The sequence below is a fragment of the Suncus etruscus genome, chromosome 14, assembly GCF_024139225.1.
Source record: "Suncus etruscus isolate mSunEtr1 chromosome 14, mSunEtr1.pri.cur, whole genome shotgun sequence".
Lineage (NCBI taxonomy): Eukaryota > Metazoa > Chordata > Mammalia > Eulipotyphla > Soricidae > Suncus > Suncus etruscus.
The window spans coordinates 49151729-49174397 of NC_064861.1; the positions used below are offsets into that span (position 1 = coordinate 49151729).

General features: G+C 38.3%; 1 long non-coding RNA gene across 1 annotated transcript; it reads right to left on the reverse strand.

Moving 5' to 3' along the window:
• Positions 1–15207: 15207 nt before the first annotated feature.
• Positions 15208–18093, reverse strand: LOC126027133 (uncharacterized). The gene is made up of 3 exons (XR_007502208.1): positions 18004–18093; positions 15720–15843; positions 15208–15259 (listed from the first exon to the last, which is right to left on the reverse strand). It is a non-coding gene; the product is annotated as an uncharacterized LOC126027133 (long non-coding RNA).
• Between the last annotated feature and the right edge of the window lie 4576 nt (positions 18094–22669).

Genomic DNA, 22669 nt, shown 5'->3' on the forward strand with positions numbered 1-22669 from the left:
TTTGTAATGTCTGTAAATGTGGTATCTCAGCATTTCCTTCTATTGCACTTAGTCCTCTATTTCCTTTATTTCCTCTATTTCTTTTATTCTCCCAACTCTGATTTGTTACTGGTAAATCTCCCTCGTTAGCTTTTTACCTTTAGTTATTTCTCATTAACCCCCTTCCAATAGGCTGCTGGTGGGAATATCCAACTCCAGCTTGGCTCCAGTATCCATCACAGGATGAAGATGATGTCATTGCTGAGAAGTGCCCATTGATTGGAGTGTGGGGCTCAGGCAACACCATTGGCGTGTGAAATGTTCATCATGGTCCTCTCTAGAGGCTCATGCAGCACAGTATCATCGCTCTGGTTGCTGATGCTGTCGAGTCACTTGAGTTATGGTCTGCAGTCACACCACGATTGCTAATAGGTTCTCGGCAATTGCCTCTTTTGCCACTTGACTTCACCTTAAAACTGTTGTTCATGACTGGTTTTAGTTTTTGAGAGATCCTCGGCTCTAGGACATCTCCAGATCTATGACTGCTGCAAACTGTTTTCTCAGATTCCACAAGATGACGTGGCTGACTGAAATTATGATTCAGAATTTATATACTAATTAGACAATTTCTTAAGACTTATAAGGGATATATCTCTCCTTTGTATACTTATTTTTTTTAATTCTTTAAGCACCATGATTACAAACATGATTGTAGTTGGATTTCAGTCATAAACAGAACACCCCCCTTCACCAGTGCAACATTCCCATCCCCAATACTCCCCCTCCCTCCTTCCCATCCCCTGTCTGTATTCGAGATAGATAGTACCCTTGAAATTTTTTTTGTAAAATTAGGCTATTGGAATTGTTTGGTTTGTTATTATTTCTCCTTAGGCCTCAATAGTATTCTGTAGCACAGTTCTTTTTGCAAGGGCACAAATTAAAATAGAAAAATATTAGATATTAAGAGGAGTTATCCATTAGGGATGAGAACTCAGTAATTTCTGATTACAAGGGGCCTTCCACTCTGAACAATTGCCATAATGACTTGACTTACTCTTTAATCAGCTTCAAGAAAAGTTCTGGAGTTACTTGGGAGTGATTCCCTCCTACCAGGGCACTCCTACAGAGAATGAGAAGTTTAACGCCACTTTCCGGTTCAAATTGACTAGACCTTCACATCATTACATCAGCCAAGCCTGGTTATCCCTGACAAGACAGGGAAACCATAAAGGCAGATTGTTAACACCAATATCTATAAGTTCTGAAATCTGACAGTGAAGACCATGTTGAAGAAGAATCCTTCCTGGGACCTTAAAGAAAGACTTTGAAGTTAGACAAATTAATGTGCTGGGGCCTATAGTTGGTCATATGGCAAGAACTTCATGGGTAGGGACTCCCTGTTTCTTAGGCCCAAAGTTTAACTTCCTAATTTTTCAACTTTGGCTATGCCTATGAAAAATTATGCCATCCCCTTTATTTATTAATTTATTTATTGGGTCACACCTGGCAGCGTTCAGAGGTTACTTCTGGCTCTGTGCTCAGAAATCATCCCTGGCAGGCTCAGGGGACCATATGAGACACCAAGGATCAAACCAAGACCTGTCCTGTCCTGTGTCGGCCACGTGCAAGGCAAACACCCTACTGCTGTGCTATCGCTCCTGCCACATCCCTTTTATTTTTGAGTCATATCTCCTTCCCATGTGGTGTGTATTTTAACTCTTATTTCTGTATTTATTTCTATAGTCAATTAAGGGGAGATGTGGGATTAACTGGATTGTGTGATTGATTTGATTCCATCTTACTCAGAATACACCTTGTTACTCACTGGTTGGAAACATCTTTGAATGTAGCACCTTGGATTGGGGTTTAGACCACCTAAACCCACCTCTGGGTGTGGTTTCTTCCTTCAGAATACTCAGATTTTCAAGGAAATGCTCTCTTGCATTTCTGTACTTCCATGGAGCTTGCTGCTTCTTAAGAGCTGAAGGCTTTTATGTGTTGAAATTCCTGAATCCGTTTCTGCCTCTTTGTGTGTGTGTGTGGATTATTTCCTAGATCTATGTTTGCTTCTAGACCTGCATTTTTCCAGTGTTATGGCTCTAGAACATGAGGATTAATTCTATAGACATGTTTATATCATAATAAAAAATTCAAAATTTATCAGAGACCTAAATGTAAAACACAAAAATCAAAAACTCCTATAAGATAAATAGGAGATTTATCCAGAAAAATCTTAAAAACACATGATTCCAACTTAACTTTTCAGAAACCACCAAAGGCATATAATGTGTAAGAGAAAGAATTGATAAAAGTGAGATTTCATTAGAACTTAAAATTGATGCTTGGTTAAAGACATTGTTAAGAGGATGAAAATACAAGCCAGAAATTAGAAAATATCTCAAAAAATACATATGACAAAGAACTTTTATCTAAGATATACAAATAATTCTTAAACATTAAAAAATGGCAACTCAATTTTAAAAATCAACCAAAGAGGGCAGAGAGGTAGTATTATGGTAAGGCATTTTCCTTGCATATGGCAGACCCAGATTCAATCCCCAGCATCCCAAATGGTAGCCTAAGCCCCAAAAGGAGTAATCCCTGAGTAGAGCTAGGAATAAATCCTGAGTACCACCAGGTGTGGCCCAAAACCCATAAACAAACAAGTAAACATATAAACAAACCAAGGGCCTTAATAGAAATATATTCAAAGATATACAGGAGACATTGAAACATAAGATACTCAACTGGGACAGAGCAATAGTATATATGAGGTAGGGATCTTGTATGCTGCCAACCCTGGGTGTGAACTCTGATACCCTATATGATCTCCCCAGCCCACCAGAAGTGATCCCTGAGTGAAGAATGAAAACTGAGCACCACTGAATATGACCCACAATCAAAAACAAAAACATTCTAGACACTCTAAGACATCAGAAAAATGGAGTGAAAGAACAATGAGATTTTCCTACACTTCCATCAGAATAGCAAAATTTTGAAATACAGACACCATCAAATGCTGCTAAGGATATGAAGCAACAGAAAAGCTCATCTATTACTGATGGGAATGCAAAATGACAGTCACTTTTGTAACATTGTTTGAGATTTTTAAAAACTCATTTTATTAATCTCCTAGTCTTGTAGTTATACTGAACATAGATATTGGCTTTATAACTGCCAACACTTGGAAATAATTAAGATTCCTTTCTTTGGTGAATGGACAAACAGTGACAGTTCAGGTAATGGAATAATATCCAAGCCTATAAAAGAAACTATAAAGCTCTAAAAATATGTGAAAGAAACTTATAGACATATTACGAAGTAAAAACATTAATCTGGAAATGCTTCATACTGTATAACTCTGACTATATAATATCTATAAAAGGAAAACCATAGAGACAATTAAAACACCAGAAGTTGCCACTGGTTAGTGGGCACCAGGATATGAAGAACATGGAAATATTTAGGCAGTGAAACTATTATGTATAGCACTACAATGGTGTCATTTATTATTATCTAAACTCATAAAACGGGTAAATTCTAATATAAACTGAATAAACTCTAATCTACTCCATTGACTTTGGGTGATAAAACTCTAAAGTTAAAGTCAGTGGTCTGCTATAGCCCATGGACCATAGGATTGTATTCTGTACTGTAGCATATCTAGGCAAAGAGACTGTGATGCCTTAGTGTTATGTCCCTAAGAATCCCTAATAGTGGCAGTGCATGAAGGTGAGCAATGATAGGGTATAGAAGGTAAAGTAACATACCCTGATAGAAACTGAGAGTAACTGGAACAAGAGTAAAGCCATGAATTAAAGATAATATGCTCAAAAAGGCAGATAAAGCAGTGAGCTCAATGACAAAGATGACAGGAGAGTAATCAGGAGCTGGTCCAGTAGAGTATCGAAACCCCAATATCAGGGTTTAGTCAAGGAAGTACTAGTAAAGAGAATGTTTGGCAGTGGTCTAATCATTACTTCAACTTCTCAGTAGATGTCAAGATTTTCAAAGACCAATTTTTTGAGGAAGTATTAGATTTCACCTTCATTCTAAGTCAAAAACTTAAAAAATCTCAATGTTTTTTATTCTGCCTCTTTTAAGTAGATAAGTCTAACTACCTCAGAAAAGGCAGGAGTCCAGAGATGTTAGAGATACAGTCCAGAGATGTTTCAGTTCTCTTCTTTGAGGAACAATTCCATCAGCCCCAACTTATGGGGTAGTAAATTCTTCCTTTTTCCTCCCATGGAGACGGCAGTAACTGCTGGGGGTATAAATGTTTATTACTCTAAGATTTGAGAGTTATAAATTGACTATCACAATGTTGTTAATGACACTAAACAGAGACAGGAATATCATATAGGTTAAATTTAGGCAACTCCAGCTAGACCAGAAATTCTGTGAGAGAAGGATCAGTACTGTGGACCCCATTCTCTGGCCAGCACTGTCTAGTACCCAGGCACTGAATCAGTTCTTGTGGAATTTGCAGTAACAAGATCCAGATGACACTGCACACTAATCACTAAAGCATATGTTGTAATTCAAACTCAAGTTTCTAAAAACAAAAGTATTCTCAAGTGTCTTTTTCTTGGGAACCTTTTGCTTCACTCTGTCTTTCAATGGGTAAGGATGATTGAAATTTGGTAACTTACTTCACTGACAAGTCATAGGGACAACTAAGGTTGGAACGCACTTTTCTTTCCTGCCTTTAGAGATTTCTAAGTAATGTATTTCTCAAAACAAACATAACCCAACTGTACTGAATGGTTCATCTTAACATGGGTTTTTCATAACAGCTATATTACACAACCTAGAATTTTTCAATAGTGGAGAAAGTATTTTGGGAAGAAAAACTGCAATCATGTGAAAGAATAATTTCCCTGACTACAACTAGACTGAATTGCAAGGCCATTGAACAGACCTGCAGCACCTAACAAACCAATGGCCACACTGAATATTTTGTTTCTCCTGGGTTCCTAAATTGGTAAGCCTTCAGAGAATCCTTACTGGTAAGCTTTTTCTGACCTCCTAAGTGAATGGCTGCCACATGCTCTGGTTTCTAGCATTTCACTCCTTTCAACTCATGGTCAACAGTCCTTTCCAGGTAACTTTGGAACTCAGCCCACTCCTCTCACCTAGACAAATACTGGCAAATATTATAAAACTAGAATCTCAACACCAAGTCTGGTAAATCTCCAATGCTCTTCTCATACACCATCAAAAATATTCTCTCCAAGAACAAGTGACTTTGGGATGAAGTCCAAGTCCTCCCTCCCTCCGTCCCTCCCTCCTCCCTCTCTCCCCCCTCTCTCTTCTCTCCTTTCCTCTCTTTCTTCTCCTCTCCTCTCTTTTCTTTCTCTCTCTCCCCTCTCTCCCCCCTCTCTTCCCTTTCTCTCTTCTCTCCTCTCTCTCCCCTCTCTCCCCTCTCTCTCTTCTCTCTCTTTCTTTCTCTCTTTCTCTCTTTCTCTCTTTCTCTCTCTCTTTTTCTATCCTGGTCACCACTGACTGAGCTCTCTGTCTCTCCTGCACTCAGGCCCTTTCTGCATCTTTCAAACCAAGAAAGTATTCACAGAATCCAAGTATACCAAATTCTCTCTTATCTAGTGTCTTTAATCCCATTGCCAAGAGAGTCCTTCCTCCAGGAAATGTTCTCTGCCCTCACTGACCCAACTGACCTGCCAGGTTTGGTTAGGTACTGTGATTCCATGATCCTTACCATGTTGTGCTCAGATGGTCTGTTGGATGCCTCTCACTCCAGAGACAATGATGCTCACTATTTTTCTGTTCTAGCTAGAGTTCAATGACCCACTTAGGTGAATTCAGGCAAAAGAAGGTTAAAAAAATGTAGAGCATATATATACTTGATCCCTGGATATATCAAATTTATAAACACAGTAGGTAGTCATAAATAATAATAAATAAAACATTCTATCAGTTAAAAATCCTATCCTGGGATTAACACATTTGAGCCTGTTACTTGCACCCACATTTGATCCCAAAATGTTTTGCAATGTATTTAAATGACAAGTAGATGGCTATTTCTGAGACATATAGAATTAGTAAGAAGAGGGTTGTAATGCAGGATTAGGAAATGAAATTTCCAGAATTGGGGACAAGCTTCTTTAAGCAGACAGCATTGACTCTGGAGTCAAAAGGTTCTCATTATCTTTTTTTACTAACAAGTCATTTTATCTTCCTAATACTTGGTTTCTTCATTTGGAAAAGAAACCTCCAACTTCAAAGTCTACAAGTTGAAGTGGCTCTTTATTTTTATGCATTGAGTTTGAAAGGTATTTTAAAGAAGGCAGCTCCTGGGAAAAAAAAATAAAATGGTTTACTAATGTATCTTGCAACTGATGATTCAATATATTCATACACAGAGTTGAAACATAGCAACTGGGTTAAGGTAATTTAGCATTAAGTTACTCTAAAACATTTGTGGAAAAAATATATAAACAATTACAGACAAAATTATAAAGTGCCTGGTATTTAAAAATATATATACAGAGAATACAGCAATCACAGTAGAGTCAGGAAGTCTAGTGGGAACAAACCTATGATTTGCAGTATTTGTAAAAAAATTTTTTTAACTGACTAAAATTGCACTGTTTTATTTTTTTAACTGCTATATAAACAGTATTATGATTCCATAGTGCTTGGTCATTATATATAGTCAGAATTTTTAAGTCACAGGACTATGTTGTCCTTTTATAAAACTTAATTTTTTGCTTCCTCATTTGGCAGTTTAGTTCATATAGTTGGAGATATTGGGATCAATATCTGCTTATAAAATATTCATTATATTCATTTTATTTATTTATTTTTTTAAACTTTATTGATTAATTGGTTGTTGGGCCATACCCAGTGATGCTTAGGAGTTACCCTTGGCTCTGCACTCAGAAATCACCGTTGGCAGGCTGGGGGTCCATATGGGTGCCGGGAATCGAACCAGGTCCCTCCCACATCAGCACATGCAAGGCAAATGCCCTACCGCTGTGCTATCTCTCCGGCTCCCAGTATATTCATTTTAATGTATTTTACAATCATTTTGTACAAATACATGATTTGTAAAAATTAAAATAAGTTCTTACATTTCTAAAAGGCCCTTATATTTCGTCATTTTTCTGTATTCTCAGAGTCTAATATGATTAGGCTTCCATTAGAACTTCCTATTAGACTTTCATATTAGAGCTTCCTACTTTAGCCTCCAAATTTGGTCCAAATTTTTAAGATATTTAGCTCTCTTATAACCTTGAATTTATTGAATATAATGCATATAAATACCAACATTTTAGGTTGATCAAAATATTTTCATAGTAAAGTCACCACTCTGTATATAATCTTACAAATATATTCTCTATGTAGCTTTATTCTGTGTAATGTTGTAGCTTAATTTAAATTTTGGGGCTCTTCCAAGATTTCAAGTCATTTTGTTATTTTAAGTCTAAAATAAAGTTTGAAAGCTTATAGATTATGTATTTAAGACACCATAAAAGTATACAGTATATTATTCTTTCTCAAATACAAAAGGAGAAAAATATTTTCTTTGACTCTTTTCTTTCTCTCTCTCTAAGTCTAAATCCTAGTTTTAAGAGAAAGAGCATCTATTTATTTTTTCACTCAAACCCATATATTTAATTCAACTATTCTTTTGATAAAGCACGCCTTGTTTCTATTGAGTTCCTAAAACAGAGGAAATTGTTAAGTATATTTTTGGGCAGTGACATACCCCTTTGATGCATCAGGAAATTGTAGCCAGACCAGATTCCACCCCACTTTCAAAAAACCACACTCCAGCTCATTTCCCTCTTCCTATCTGACATCCTTCCCCTCCTCCGTATCACCACAGGCTCCTTCAAAAATCCATCAGGCCTTTTTTTCTATGAGGTCTGCAGAGCAGCTTCAAGCTCTCCTGAGTCATGAAGGTTCTGGATATCTAGTAATGCGTACATAATCATATTGATCTCTATCACAGTTTCTATTTTCCTAAAGGATTTAAAAGAACCACATGCTAATAGAACTCAGGATTGTGATGTTTGGTTCCCAGTACCTAGAGTTCTAGAACTGGGGGTGCTTCAATAGCTGTTAGGAAATGATTTTTGGTCTTTAAAGTTTGCGTCTATACATACTATCATCTTGTCCAGGTAATAATTCAAACTAAGATGATTGTATTATATTATACCATTTATATCACTGTAACCATGATTATGTGGGATAAAAAATAAAACTATATTTAGAAGCATGGGGTCATGTAAGACTAGTGACCCACTTAAAACGGTTAATACTCATTTTGGGGGAGGCTCATTATTAACAGTTAAAAATCCATTGTTTCCTAAAGAGAAATGGAGCTAAATCTTCAATGAGAGTTCTAAAATACTAACAGTTCGTGGTAGGAAACCAGAGTAAAAAATTCATTCTTGAAAGTCATTTCAGTAGATCTCCACAAATGCAGTTTACCCAGTTTTGCACACATATCATTTCGGCAAATGCAAAAATAAAATTTTCGTTAGAATTTGAAATAGGGCTGTTTCTTTTATTAAGCACCCCTTTAAGGAGTTGCACTTTTAGGATGTAGGTACCTTGAAAAGATACGCCATTTGATAATTCTATCTTTGTCCTACTTTGTGTAGGGAGTTGAAATTAGTAAGCATTCAATGAAACACTACTGAAGAGAGGTTGTAAAGATGAATTGATTCTACAAGTAAAAACCTGCAGGCAAGATGATAGATAGTAACAAAAGCTAAGGTCTATCCGTTCAGAAACTACCTTAGTATCTCCTTGAATGTAACATGCAATCACTCCCCACACCGCAATTTCTCAAAAACATTCTCAGCTTTGCAGTTTTTCTCTATTGTATATATCTACCTTTCCTTTACATAAACATTGTGTCAGGCATTAAAACCATTTTTTCAAGAATACTTCCCTAAATTTAAAAAAATCTAGACTGTGAAAAACGTGAACTTAAGCGTCTAGTTGCAAATTAGTCATTAGTTATTAATCTGTATGTTTTAAAATATAAACAAATCTAGTTATGCTAAGATCATCAGCACAAAAATATGTGTTCTTATCTCCTTTCCTACACACACACATACACACACACACACACACACACACACTCAATTCTAGTCTTAAAGAAGAAATGCTCTAAATAATAATCATATGAACTACAATCACACTCCTGGGTATTTATCCCAGAAATATGAAAACTTATGTTCACATGAATGTTTAGAGAGTTATTTGTAATAAAACACCAGAAACAAACAAGCTCACTGGTGAACTGTTAAGCAAACAGTGCAACAACCAGAGAATAGAATACTAATGACTTGGGAATCAGAAAGAGCAAATGATTGATACACGAAAAGTGAAGCATTGAACGTAAATACAGTAAGTTAAGTGCAAATCGCCAATTGTCAATGGTTTCATCTAGTAAGGTATCATCAATAGAAACAGTCCTAAAAATTACAGAAATCAGGAACAAACTAGTAATTTCTAGGGCTATGGAGGGGGGGCGGACACAGGAGATAAGTGGCAGTGAATATGAGGACAAAGGGAGGAATCTTTGCTGTGAGGGAAATGTTCTGTATCTTGACTATCAATGTCATTGTCTACATAGTACCATAAACTTCAAGGTGTTGGAAACTGGGCTAGAAGTACAAATGATCTCTCCATTACTTAGAAAAGCTGTAAAATCTACCATGACTTCAGAATATAAGGTTTAATTAAAAACAACACAAAATTCTAGCCCACTAAATTCAGCATTTGGAGAGCTGAGTTTAAGACTTTATCACAGCACATGGATTATTCATAGAAATTGCACAAGTAGATCCACTATAAACTCTGTCATTCACCACATAGTAATTTACAGCAGTTTCTCAGAATGTCACTAGCAGCTGGGGATCTCCTCAGGATTATCTGGTCACAAGTACTCCTTTACAGTATTCCCATCACAGAGGCCGGAAGCTCAAGACCACAGAGGGATCCTTCCTTTTCCATTTACCTATACCCACCACATCAACCACAACAAGGAATTTCCCAATGGCAGGACAATCCACCATTATTTAGCCTACCCAAATATAAGAACTTGTGAAAGAAGTGGGCGGCAGCCTTCCTTACAAAAAAAAAAAATAAATAAATGTTCAAACGCATAACAAATGCTTTGCCAGTTAAGGCAAATCTTCCGGAGTCTTGAGTTGAGCTAATAGATTGTTTGAGGAGAAAATGTTTTACTCCAGTGGGACTAATAAAGAGAATTAATATATACACACGAATACCTTTCAAGTCTTTTTCTCCCATAATTATAATGGAGTCACATTAGAAAGCAATTTTAAAGCTACTCTAATAATATCACGATGGAAGAAGAAATGCTACGATGGGGAACAGGATTTTTAACCTCCTTTACAGGAACAAATAGTTATACAGTCCAATGCATAACATTGATTTTAGTTTTACCTATATTTTGATTAGAAAAGTAACTGGTAGTATTCTACAATTAAGCATTTTTAATGAAATTGGTGATCAAAAAGAGCAGAACTCCCTTCTTTATAACAACTGAGAATTTTAATTGGAAAAATACTGTAGTCTATAAATAGGGACATTCAAAACATATTTAAACCACTTGAGCACTTGATTTTTCCATGTCCTTTGCATCTAGACTGAAAAAGACCACAGAAAATTTCAAAGACTGATGGCTGAATCTAAAAGAAAAAAAAATCCATTTTATTGTCACGATCATTGTCACTATATTTTATACCTCCCAGGCTGCACTGAACTTCGTGATACTGCTTTATGCTTGGAAGAAGACAAATCACTAATCAATTATGTACACTAATTAAAAATGCTACCTTTGGAGGCATTTTAATAACTCAGTAAGTGGGGTGTTTTCTCTCTAACTACTTCCTTGAAAACATTTCTGATAACACACTAGCTAGGATGCACTAAACATTTGCAAATGCTTAATATCAGAGTCTACATAAAACTATAAAATTATCCCCCAAAGGTGGTGGTATAATTCTGAAACCGGTTCAGGTCACATGGAAAATAGAATTATATGCTAATTTGTTCTTATATTAAGTTATCATAGAAGGTCAAACCAAACACAGTAAAATAAATTCTGAAAAAAATTTAAGTAGAGTGGTATGGACCGTAACAAAGTAAACTGTTTATCTTAATAAATACCAATACGAGAAAAAAGTTTTAAGTGGGAGCATTTTCTCCTTTTCAAAAATATTAATGCTTTAACCAATCAACCCCAGGCAATGATTTTTATGGCTTAGAAATATGTTATGTAAATAGTATTTTTTTCTAAAAGAAAAATAGGGAGGGATATTTTTTCCTAAAGAAGAAAAGATGGACAGAAGAGAACAATTTTCCCAGAAAGAATTTCATTTTATTTTACATAGTTTTACAATTAAACATAAAAATTCAATTCACATAAATAGGCCTACAACATACTGTAAAACACACACGCTCAAACAAATGATAGGGTTGAAAGGGGCTGATTATAATACATTAATTATTGTACTCCACAGCAAATAAGGCACATTTGATCATTTCTTAGCACAGATTTATCTGAAAAATATATATCTTCTATTTAAATTATAGAATAAAATAATCTATGTCCATTATTTTTCTGAAAGGCATTATGAGTTCTAGAGATACTATACCGACTTTATAAAAACTACAAACTAAAGTAATGATTGAAGAATTAGGGCTACCAGATTTACAGCTGATGATGGCTCATGTCTCAGATTTCTATCTTTCCAAGTCTCTGTTATAGAAAAAAGGGAGAATCTTTGGTGGCAGGAGAAAGGACAAATAAAACCCTACAGCTCTGAAGTCAGGGACCTATATTTTATAAAGCATCCAGTTTATTGCAGTACACAACTAAGACCAGTGACAGAGATCATCTGTGTCATACCCTTAGGCAAATCTCTTTAAAAAAAAAAAAAGAAAGAAAAGAATAATTTTTGGTCTATACAATTCTTTTTCTATTAAAAAAAGTTGATATCTTTCATTTTCGTGCCACATTTCCAATGCCAGGCTATAAGAGCTAGCACTCACAAAGAGCTACCTGAATTTTCTTTTTTTTTTTTCTTTCTTAATTTTCTTTAAATCACAACTCATTTAGAATTTATGAAAGAAATTTTATCTGTTGCATTTAATAAGTTTTATTACTAATAATATTCATTAAATATGTTCATTTCTCATGGAATGCTGGTTTTGACATTTTGTTCAAATACTTTATCTTTCACTGAATATTGCAGGCATTGTTTAGCCTGTTTTCTGTTAACAGAGTTAAATACATAGACGTATTCAAGTATAAAATCTTTAGATTCTTTGATGGATTATAAATTACTTCTCTGTTTCTCTACTATCATTCTCACTGAAGTACCTATATGTACTAGTATTTATCCATAAAAAGTGAATATAACGTTTTTTAAAGGGTGGGAGTCTCACAAAAAAATAAAAACTTGCAACAATGCTCAAAATATTAGGACTTAAGTAAATTTATCTTCATTCCACTAAAACCAATCTGATACCCAGGGACTAGAAACCATCCTAAAGCACATTATATGCTAAAATTTTACATTTTAAATGTCTGTAGATAATTATTATGTCATCTACAGATAATTTTACATCTAGCTATATTTTAGTATTCATTACCAGAGGCTCTAATGCAAAATATATTGAAACTGCTAAAATATTAAGTTGGTTAAAGATAACATCAAGCAAATCAGTAGCTGTTCTATAACTCAAAGTAAGACACGAAATAAGATTTGAAAAGGAATCAATAAAAGCCAGGGCAAAATATTTGAACCTTGGTTATCACAAACAACACTATCATTTCTAGTGGTTTGCATATAAACTCCTTATCTTCACTAGCTAGTTAAAAAGAATGAAAAGCTTCTTAGAACCAGCGAAAAAGAAAGTCTTTACCATGCCCCTTGAAAAAGCTCATTTTCACATTACTCAGGCTTCATTATGCTAAATCAATATTCGTTTAGTCACTGGGGTTATTGACATATTTTAAAATAAAAGTATACCCTTCAGCTACTGCACTCATTACAGGTAATTTGTCTTGTCAGAGAGCAGGGAATATTATCCTAGTCTTTCAGGGGCTGACAGCCCATGGAAATACCTCCCCATGGTTACAACTGTAAATAATTTTAAGGTAAAATATTGAAAAATCAATGACTGTTTCCTGCAATCTGTCACAAACAAATCAATCATAATCTGTACTGCCAGAGAGTATGATTTGAAGGAGATGGGAGCAGATGTAATTCTTGGCTGGAATCTCTCATTTCAAAATCACTTCACATAATGGTGTCATCATTTAAACACTTAACAGTCAGTGCAACTGCCACTGTAACATCTAGTTGGACAAAACCACAAGGAGGAGGAGGAGAAAATGCCATCACTATTATGTTAACAAACATTTAATTTAAATGGTTGCTGCATTAGTAAATTTCGGCTGAAAACAGCTTTACCTACCTCCTTCACAGTTCAAAATTAATCACGGCTGCTTTTCTATGTACTGGAGCTTAATAAATTAGCCCATGACTTGAAATTTTATTCTCTAAAGTATCAATAGCCCTTATTTTAAAAGTCCATTACAGAGAATAAAATTTTGAATTAATACATAAGATATTTAGATTCTAGAAAATCTATAATTCTACTTACATAAAAGAGATAAAATAGTCATAGATGTCAAGATTATACTTTTAAAGTAGGTTTAAAGGTCTTAGTTGCCCAGAAATTAAATTTTATATTTTCTTCTATTAATAAATATTATATTTCAACCTTGTAATAGTTTAACCTATTTAAGATAATCACCAACATCTAATTTATTCAAAATTCTCTTGCATCCCATATGCAAGCTATACCATAGACTGTCTATACACAGGCTATCTCAAACCCCAGAGTAATAACCCAACTATATGAAGTGTAAAAGTTGGTCAAGGTCATAATATTGAATAATATTAGAAATGTACATTGCATTTCGAGTAATCACGTTGATATCGACATTTTTTTACATGCTACATTTTAATGGGTTCCTCAACTGCTTCCAACCTCTACCTAGGCATGAATAAGAAAATCTGAGATTGGCATGTTTCACCTTCATATTGTACTAACAAAAAACATAATTTGATTGTGTTATCAGTCTTCTTTCTGGGAGGTTTTTGTTTTTTCAATGTATACTAGTTCTTTTTTGTACCATACTGCTTATCAATTTTCTAATTAAAGAATTAGATATATGAAGTCTTGTATTAGTCTATCAATCTCTCTCAAAGATAGAGTCCAGTAGACTTTTGGGTGGCAGATAAATAACATTCTTAAACATAATAATTCTTGTTAAAAAGGATGCTTACTCTGTGTTTAACTAAACATTCATAATCTATCTGGTTGTTTAGCATGAGAAAACAGAAAATTATCTTATTAATACAAAATTTAATATAACTTTTGTTCTTCAAGAACCTCAGATCATTCTTAAAGAGCAACATTACATTTCTGAAAATGAAAGAGAATATGGGCAACTTATCAAAGATATAATGCGGAATAAAACAGAAATCTCCATTGCGTGTGAATCTCACAACAGCTGCAAAATAAACAACAAGCCAACCTTGTGAGAGAAAGAGGAAAAAGTATTATCCACAGTCTAGAATTATGTAAAGATTGGAAAGGGACCCACATTTGTGAACTAGGAAAGGAACCCCTTCCTGGTATTTCTGGCCTTCAGGGCCAGGCAGGGCCCAGCTAACTCCTTGGCAGAGTTCTAGAACCAGTTGTCAACCACCAAGGCTCACACTCAGAGTTTGGTTGTAGCTGGCAGTAAATCGAATAGCCCTGCAGAGAGCACATTTCCTCACAGAAGGCAACAAAGGAGTGGGACGTAAATGAGGACAGTTAAGCAACATGCAAGACGCACGTATGTACATACATCACCACAAATTAAAATGACATCTACTCAAGTGTGTGGGCCACCATCACAGACCTAATTCTCAGAAAGAAGCTATTTTAAGGGTGCTGAGTTTGCTTCCCTGGAACTTCTCAGCACACCCTACACAGACCAAAAGCTTTAAGGAGCAGCTCAAAAACTTAGTAGATGAAAATTAAATTGCTTTCTTACCCCAAATTTAAAGAAACTGTTATCCACTAGATAAAGTTCCTATATGTAATAAAGGCCCAGAATTAGAAAAGAAAGAATCCTTTTAAAAGAGATAATATTACCTCCCTATCTTCAGAATCTCCTCCTTCCAATAGTCAGTAGCTCCATTATGAACTGTAGATTCTTAAAAAGAAACAACAGCAAGGGTTAGCTTCAACTTCCTATCACTTATGACCTGTATAGAATTCCAGTTTAATTACCAATACTTCAATTTATTTTTTCCTAAATGATACTTTCCTAAAAAGTATACTCTGGCTACTTCTACTAAAGTGCATTTAATTCGTGAAACGTCCACAATTCATCAATCATAAGCCATCAATCAGATCACAATTTTGCTTCATTTTCCCAATAGTGAAGAACTCTCCCCATCACACACCTCTATTTTATATAAAACAAGTATTTGCTGTAATACATTTGAATACCATTAGCATGCATAAAATATAAATTCTGGCTGATAGAGATATACAACTCAACTGATTTACATATATGTTTACATTTTTTCTTGTATTACCCTTAGATGAGAAAAAAAAAATCCCTAAGCTTAAAGCAAACAAAGAGGAATCAAACTGCTCACCGCTTAACATTCTCTTGATATTTGTGTTGCTTATTTTTTAACTCGCCACAATTCTTCAGCTCTTGGTCATATATAAAATCCCATCTCCATAATACCAAATCAGTCACAGGGGAACACAAGCGTCCTATTTGCAAACAATTATATATTACCTCTTATGACATTTAAAAATCACTTTAATGTCTTTGAAAATACTCACAATAAACATTTGTCCTACTAGAGGCTGAACAAATTATAGTTGCCATCTATAACATTAGCATAGATTTTTGTCACATACTGCTTTATTTTTATTTAACAAAATGTTCTTCATCACTAAATCTAGTTCCTTATTCAGTCCACTAGACAATACAAATATTCTTCAAAATGAACTTTTCTCATCTTTTTTAATTCAATAGGTCCTATTCTGATGAGAAAGGACAATTTTCCTTAAATATCTTAATCATATATGCATCCTCTTTTTATTATAAGATCTTGGAACCCATGGCTGTAGTACATATATATATGAATATGTACACATATCTAAACAAACATATATTCTTTAAGAAGTTAAAGGATCCAGGTAACAAAAGTAATTGAAAATTTTTAATTTGGTATAGATAGATTAGTTCCTTAAAATATTAGTTCTGGATATAAAATATCATAAAGCTTAATCTTGATTTTTATGAGAAACACTAAATTTATAAATTTCATTACCAATGATAACTCAAAATAAATTATTCATTAATTTTCCATAACTCCAATTTTCTCTATTTACTGAATCTATATAATGCAATAGCAAATTTTTTTAATAATAAAAGATCTTAAGAGACATTCTCTACATTCTGTACTTAGGCTCTATTACAACATAGATACTCTGCTAAAGTCAACACTGATGCTATTTGGTGTCTACTCCACACAAAAGCACATTGCATGGGATGGGGGCAGTCACTTGTAGATAAACATGGGGATTGCAAAGACAAATTTTGGCAAACATCTGAAGGAAGCCCATACTTCAGAAATAAACTTAGCTGAAAACATCCAAATGTATTATTAAAGCATCATACTTATCACCTGCACAGAAAATGGAAATGATTCTGTTTAACGAAGCACAGAAGACTAAATACTTGTGGGATATTAGATATGAGTATCTAATCTAATTTTCTCCAAGGTATCACTCCATATTATGGCAAATAAACAAATAAAGACTGTATCAAGGTGTGGAATATCATTAGCTTGAGAAAAGGCCAGAAAAATGGATTACATAAATGACAGCTTCAGGAGAAAATTGTATTCCCTTCTTCTGAACAAATGTTAAGTGCATCCTCACTAATAAACACTTACATTCAAACTACATTAGAATATACTGGTTTTCAATTTCGAAGCATCTAAGTTAATTTGCCCTGCTAAATTGGTGCTTTAGGTCTATTCTTGCTATAAAAATGCTGCAGATTTATGCAGAAAGTATCATACTTTGAGCTGTACAAGGAAAACAAACAAGATTCATAATTGGACAAGACAAAAATAATTTCATGATTTTACATCTTATTATGTATTAGCTGTTATTCTATTATTAGCTGCATTATTAGTGTATTAGCTGTTATTCTATTAAGAACAACTTTTTCTAAGAAACAGCCAACAAATATACTACAATAATGTTAAAAATACAGGAGCCAATATAGTGTAGACATTGAAGTAAAATACACCAAGATAGGGTAGTTTTACTTCATAGCATAGACTAGATTATTTCAGCATTAAAACATTATTCCAAATTATGATACTGTTTTTATAATCTATTTTAAATAACTTGTTTAATTCAGCTAGGATTATATTATTTCATTTGCCTGTCTGCTATCAATAGAAGAATAAATCAAAATTTTAAAGACTTATTCAATGTAAAAATTTATATAGTAAACAAAATATAATTATTTGTTCAAATAACAGTAGGCTATTATAAGTTCACATTCCTATTCATTTCTTTTAATCCTGCAAAATAAATTTGAAAATAGTACATAAATAATAGCCTAGGGATGCTGATCTTAGCTGCTAGAGAAAGAATTTTGATGGAGAAGTTAGGGAACAAATAAAGCAATTATTTCAAAATTAATGTTCTTGTTTTAGTTTCAGCAAATAAATATAAATAAGTCTTTCTTTGATTTTAGTTGACCATGTAATTCTAGCAGCTAATTTTCCTTGGAGTCATGAATGAGCTGTGACTCTACACCTGGCTTCTTCGATCATATGCCTATGGGCTCCTCCACTTTCATTTCCTCTTCGACAATGAATTTTAATATTAAAGAAAAACACTCACACATCTTACACACACCCTGATGGACAGCCAGCTTCCAGGAAATCATGAGCTACAAAGAGAGGGGAGGAAATCTTAATGCAATACTTTATGTTAAAGGGTATTAGGTGCTGGGTAAGTCAAGGGTAATGTAATCAACAGCATCCGTCTTGCTATTGTTTTTGTATTCAGAGGTTTGAAATGAAGGACAGTATATTATTTTAGTGGTCACCAAGATTATGATTCAGATCCTTAAACTAATAAGAGGCTAAATGCACTCTGCACTTGCTCATCAATTCAAAGTTACACAATATTATTTTGGAAGAAATAAAATGGTTCTCTATTTCTGGAAATAAAAACAGGGCATGGCATGAACAATGTAGATAAGTATTTGGTGACATGAAAACAAAATTGTTTCTAGATCTTTAAACCAGCCTTAAAAGCTTTTCCAAAAACTAAAGTGGCATAATTTCTCATATATTTACCTTTTTTACTAAATCCCTATTTCTGCACATAAAAGCATGCCTTACTCTACAGATTCATTCTGACTACCAATATAGGTTTGTTTAAAAAAAATACTGCCCTATTTGTGCTTTTCATCCTAAATTAGTAACCATTATTTGAGGGGGAGGGGAGAGAGAGAGAGAGAGAGAGAGAGAGAGAGAGAGAGAGAGGCTGACAAAGTGTTGCCAAAAAAGCCACAAGTAGTTTTAGAACATGCCAGAACACTTCACATTAAACTATTATTTCTCTCCCCAAAAGTTCCGTTGCCAAAGTGTTCACAAAATCTGGAAGTGCAAAGTCAGGTTGGGTTCAGGCGCAATTAAATTCTCCAAGAGCAAAACTGTACAAAAATATGCCGCCCTTCTTGTGTCACCATTTTATAGACAACATTTTCTCAGGATCTTAATTAAGATAACGACGCACACCTGTGTCAACATTCTCTGGCAAGACAGTCTTATCAATCATAATCCTTTAAGTACACTCCAAAACAGCAAAGCTATATGACAGAAGCAATCTGTTACCTTTTCTAGTGCTGGGTGCTGTGTCTCTCCCATAAGAATGATGAGATCTTTAAAACACTGCAGACCCACTTTTTATGAGTCTTTAAAGTTTTAACTATAAACAGTTATTACACTAAATAAACAGGAATAACCTCTTCTGCGCTTGATTTAAACAATGACAACTGTGCAACCATAACTTGAAGAGCAAGCTGTATGGCCAAATCTGGGTGATCCAATTGGGGCTTTTATTGGATAGTTTCCAATTGCAAAAAAGTTACACAGTACTGGATGGGTGGTACAGACATGATAAGCTAATAAACCCTTAGGAAGTTTTCTAAATTAGATTTTTTTTTCCCAAAAGTCCCACGTTAAGAAATACCTACCGTTAGTGTTAGTTAAAAACATGTTTGCAAAGGTAACAAATGTCATAGCATCCCCACTGACCCCCCCCTCCCCAATAGTCTTCTTGGTAACCTGGAGTTAAGAGTCACATTAGCTGCCACCTCTGCTAAAAACCAGTGAAACAAATACAGTGAAATAAGATTCACGACCTCCTTCCAAAAAGTGAAAGTTAATGAATAAAGAGGGAGGAAAGGTGGGAAAGAAAAGGGGAACGCAGAGTCACCATCAACTAGATTTTTTTTTTTGAAGTTCAGAGTTCGTGTTGACCAGTGGGGAAAGGGGTAAAAATAGGTGAGTGCTTTCACATTAAAAAATAATAAATAAATAACTAAATAAATACACTGAGCAACGCTGCCAGATGCTATCTGAGTCACGTCTGCTTGCCAATGATCGGCTCTTCCCTTGCACGTTATTAACATGAGAGTCTATCCGGGGAGGGCCGCCGGGGCGGGCGGCAGTGGCCAGCCGAGCAGCAGCAGCAGCAGCGGAGCCATCAATGTGCAAATAAAGCAGAAAATAGAGACATCCTTAAGAAAATGAGCCTTAAATTTGACGGAGAGCGGAGGTGACAAGCACGGCCGCAGAACCATCAACTGGAAAAGGCGTCGAAAAGGCATCTTTCAGGATCCTCTCCCCCTCCAGTCCTGGACACCCCCCCAAAAAAGAGAAAAGGAGACAGTAGAAGAGGGAGAAGTTGGGGAGGGGGAGATAAGGGGGACTGACAAAGCGGGGGGGGGGGCGGCGAGATGATGTAATGAGGATGTCTGGGTGACAGATCAGATCCCACACTCTGGGCGGCCCAGACCTCTAGCTAGGGGCTCCATTGCAGAATCCGCTTGGCAGCCCTGAACCCCGCACCCCAAGAGGGGGGGAAGCCGCCGCGCGTGGAGGCAAGAGACACGCCCCCGTGACCGCCCACCCGTGACCGTGACCCGTGGAGTGGAGTGGCTTGCCCGCCCGATGACACTCCTGCATGCGGCCCGCCAGCCCTAAAGGGGGTGGCCGGCGGGCCGCGTGCGGATGGAGTGGGGGCGCATCCAACCCAACCCTGCTGCATCTGCATCTCCTGCACTTCCTGCAGCAGCCGAAGAGGGTCTGAAAGCCGGGCCCCGCGCGGGGTTGCATTGCACCGTTCTGGGCTCCGAAACCGGGCGCCCGGGCTCACCTCTCTGCATCTCCGCGCGCGGGCGGGCGGGCGGCGGGCGGGCCGCGGACGCTCCCTCGTGGCTGGTGCGAGCCCCCGGCGGGCGGCGCGCGCAGGCCGCCACCCGACCGTTAGTTAGCGCGAGGGGCTGAGGCGGCGAGGCGGAGCCGCGGGTGGGGGCGGCGCCCCGAAGCCGAGAGCCGGCTCTTGTGGGCCCGGAGAGGCGGGAGACAAGGAGCCCAGGCGGGCGGGGACTCTGCCTTGCGCTCAGGGCCTACATGGACCCCATCCGGAGAACACTCGCTCTCGGACAGTGAACCGGCCCGCCTTCTTGTCCCCTCAGGCTCTCTGATCAGGGCCGATCTTTTCGCTTCGCTTGCAGCCAGCCAAGACACTTCAAGCCCGGGCAACGCCAGCCACCCCAGCCACCGGCTTTCCCGTCTCCATGACAATAGCGCGCCCGACGCCCCGCCCCCTAGGCCCCGCCCCTAGGCGCCTCGACGCGAGTGCACGTCGCTGGTGGGCGGGGCCATGTCTGGCCAGCGTCCAATCAGAGAGGCTGGGCGGGCGGAGAGAGGCGGGGCCTGATGGCGTGGGTGGGGCCTGGCAAGGGAGGGGCGGAGTCAGCGCGCCTGCGTGATTCGCGCCCGCGCGGGTGCCAGTCTTGTAGGGTGGTGGTGGCTCAATTAAGTTCAGTGTGCGGTGATGGGGAGCTGAGCAAAGAGGAGGGTTCCTATAGATAGCCCTTCGGAATCGTTCCGAGAAAACTTTGGTGGAGGGCCGTCATGCCACCGGCACGTGACCCTCCTATTAAAAAAATAAAATGCCGGCTTTTCGACACTGTGTCCGCCCGCCCTGTCCTGGTTCACCAGCGCCCCTGTCTGTCTGTCCCACACACAGCTCCAGCTCGAGTGCGCCCGAGGCTGCCGCTGCTGGTGGTGGTGGTGGCGGCGGCACGTTGTGGATGGGCAGCCGAGCCAAGGAGCTAGTTGCTTTTTGTGGATTCTTAAGTGCGTGACCGTCGTGGGCCAGGGCTCGGGCGTTGTGACTCAGTTGTGTGGTGTGGTGGTGGTGTGTGTGTGTGTGTGTGTGTGTGTGTGTGTGTGTGTGTGTGTGTGTGTGTGTGTGTGTGTGTGTTTGTCTTGCCAGCGCCTCGCTGAGCAAACAGGGCTTGGGTTGGGTTGGGTTGGGCCGGGCACTGCTCTGCTCTGCTCTGGAGAGTGTTTGCAGTGGAACGTGGGCGGGTGCGAGAATGCTTGAGAAGGGGGGAAAAGGGACTCGGTTGCCACCTCCTCCTTCCCGGGCCGGCGGGGAGAAAGTTCGGAAAGAGGCATCCAGGGTGAGGAGCCTGGCGATTAGGTGGGGTCAGGAGATCCGCACCAACAGGGTCCATCTTCAGTCTTCAGCTCCGTCCCACTTACTTCTCCTTCAGAAAACTACCCACACTGTCCGGGGTGGGGTCCCCGGCGGCGTACCCTCCCCAGCTGTCTGGCCGTGGCTTGGTAGATAGACAGAGGGCTGGCCTCTAGACGTGCAGATAGATGTCCAAGGCCTGTATCTTGCCCACCTGCTGCTGCTGCTGTTGCAAAGCAAAAACAGAACCGTTGTCCCGGAGAGTGCGGGCGTCCACCCGGCTCTCCCGGGGAACCTTCATTTCGTGTCTCCAAGTCGTTCTCAAACCCCTCTTGTCTTGAAGGCGAAGAAGCCAGGAGTCGGTGGGGCGGCGATCTGTCTGTCTCCGAGCCCGGGCTCCTGGCTAACCAGAAATCCGCTAACTCCGGTGGTCAAGCAACGATCCGAGCGTTCGTTCGCGGTGCGCGGGGTGCGCCTCCGGAAAGTCCCCCCTTTGTGCTTCGGAGTGGCGGCGGGACTTGGCCACCGGGTGCGTCGGGTGCACCGCTGCTCCACCCGGACTTTCTGCAGATACAGAAAGTTGGAGCTGGGCACTCCAGGACGGTGACGGTCGTCCTGGGGCCGGCGCTCGCGAGTCTGATTGAAAGCGAGCGAGGACGAGAGCGGCCAGGGGAGGGGGGGAGAAGCCGAGGAGGGGGTGAAAGGAGGAGGAGGAGGAGGGCCGCGCCTGAGAGGCGGGCGCGAGGGAGGGGCGAGGGGAGCGCCCGCGAGCGGGAGAGGGAGCCGA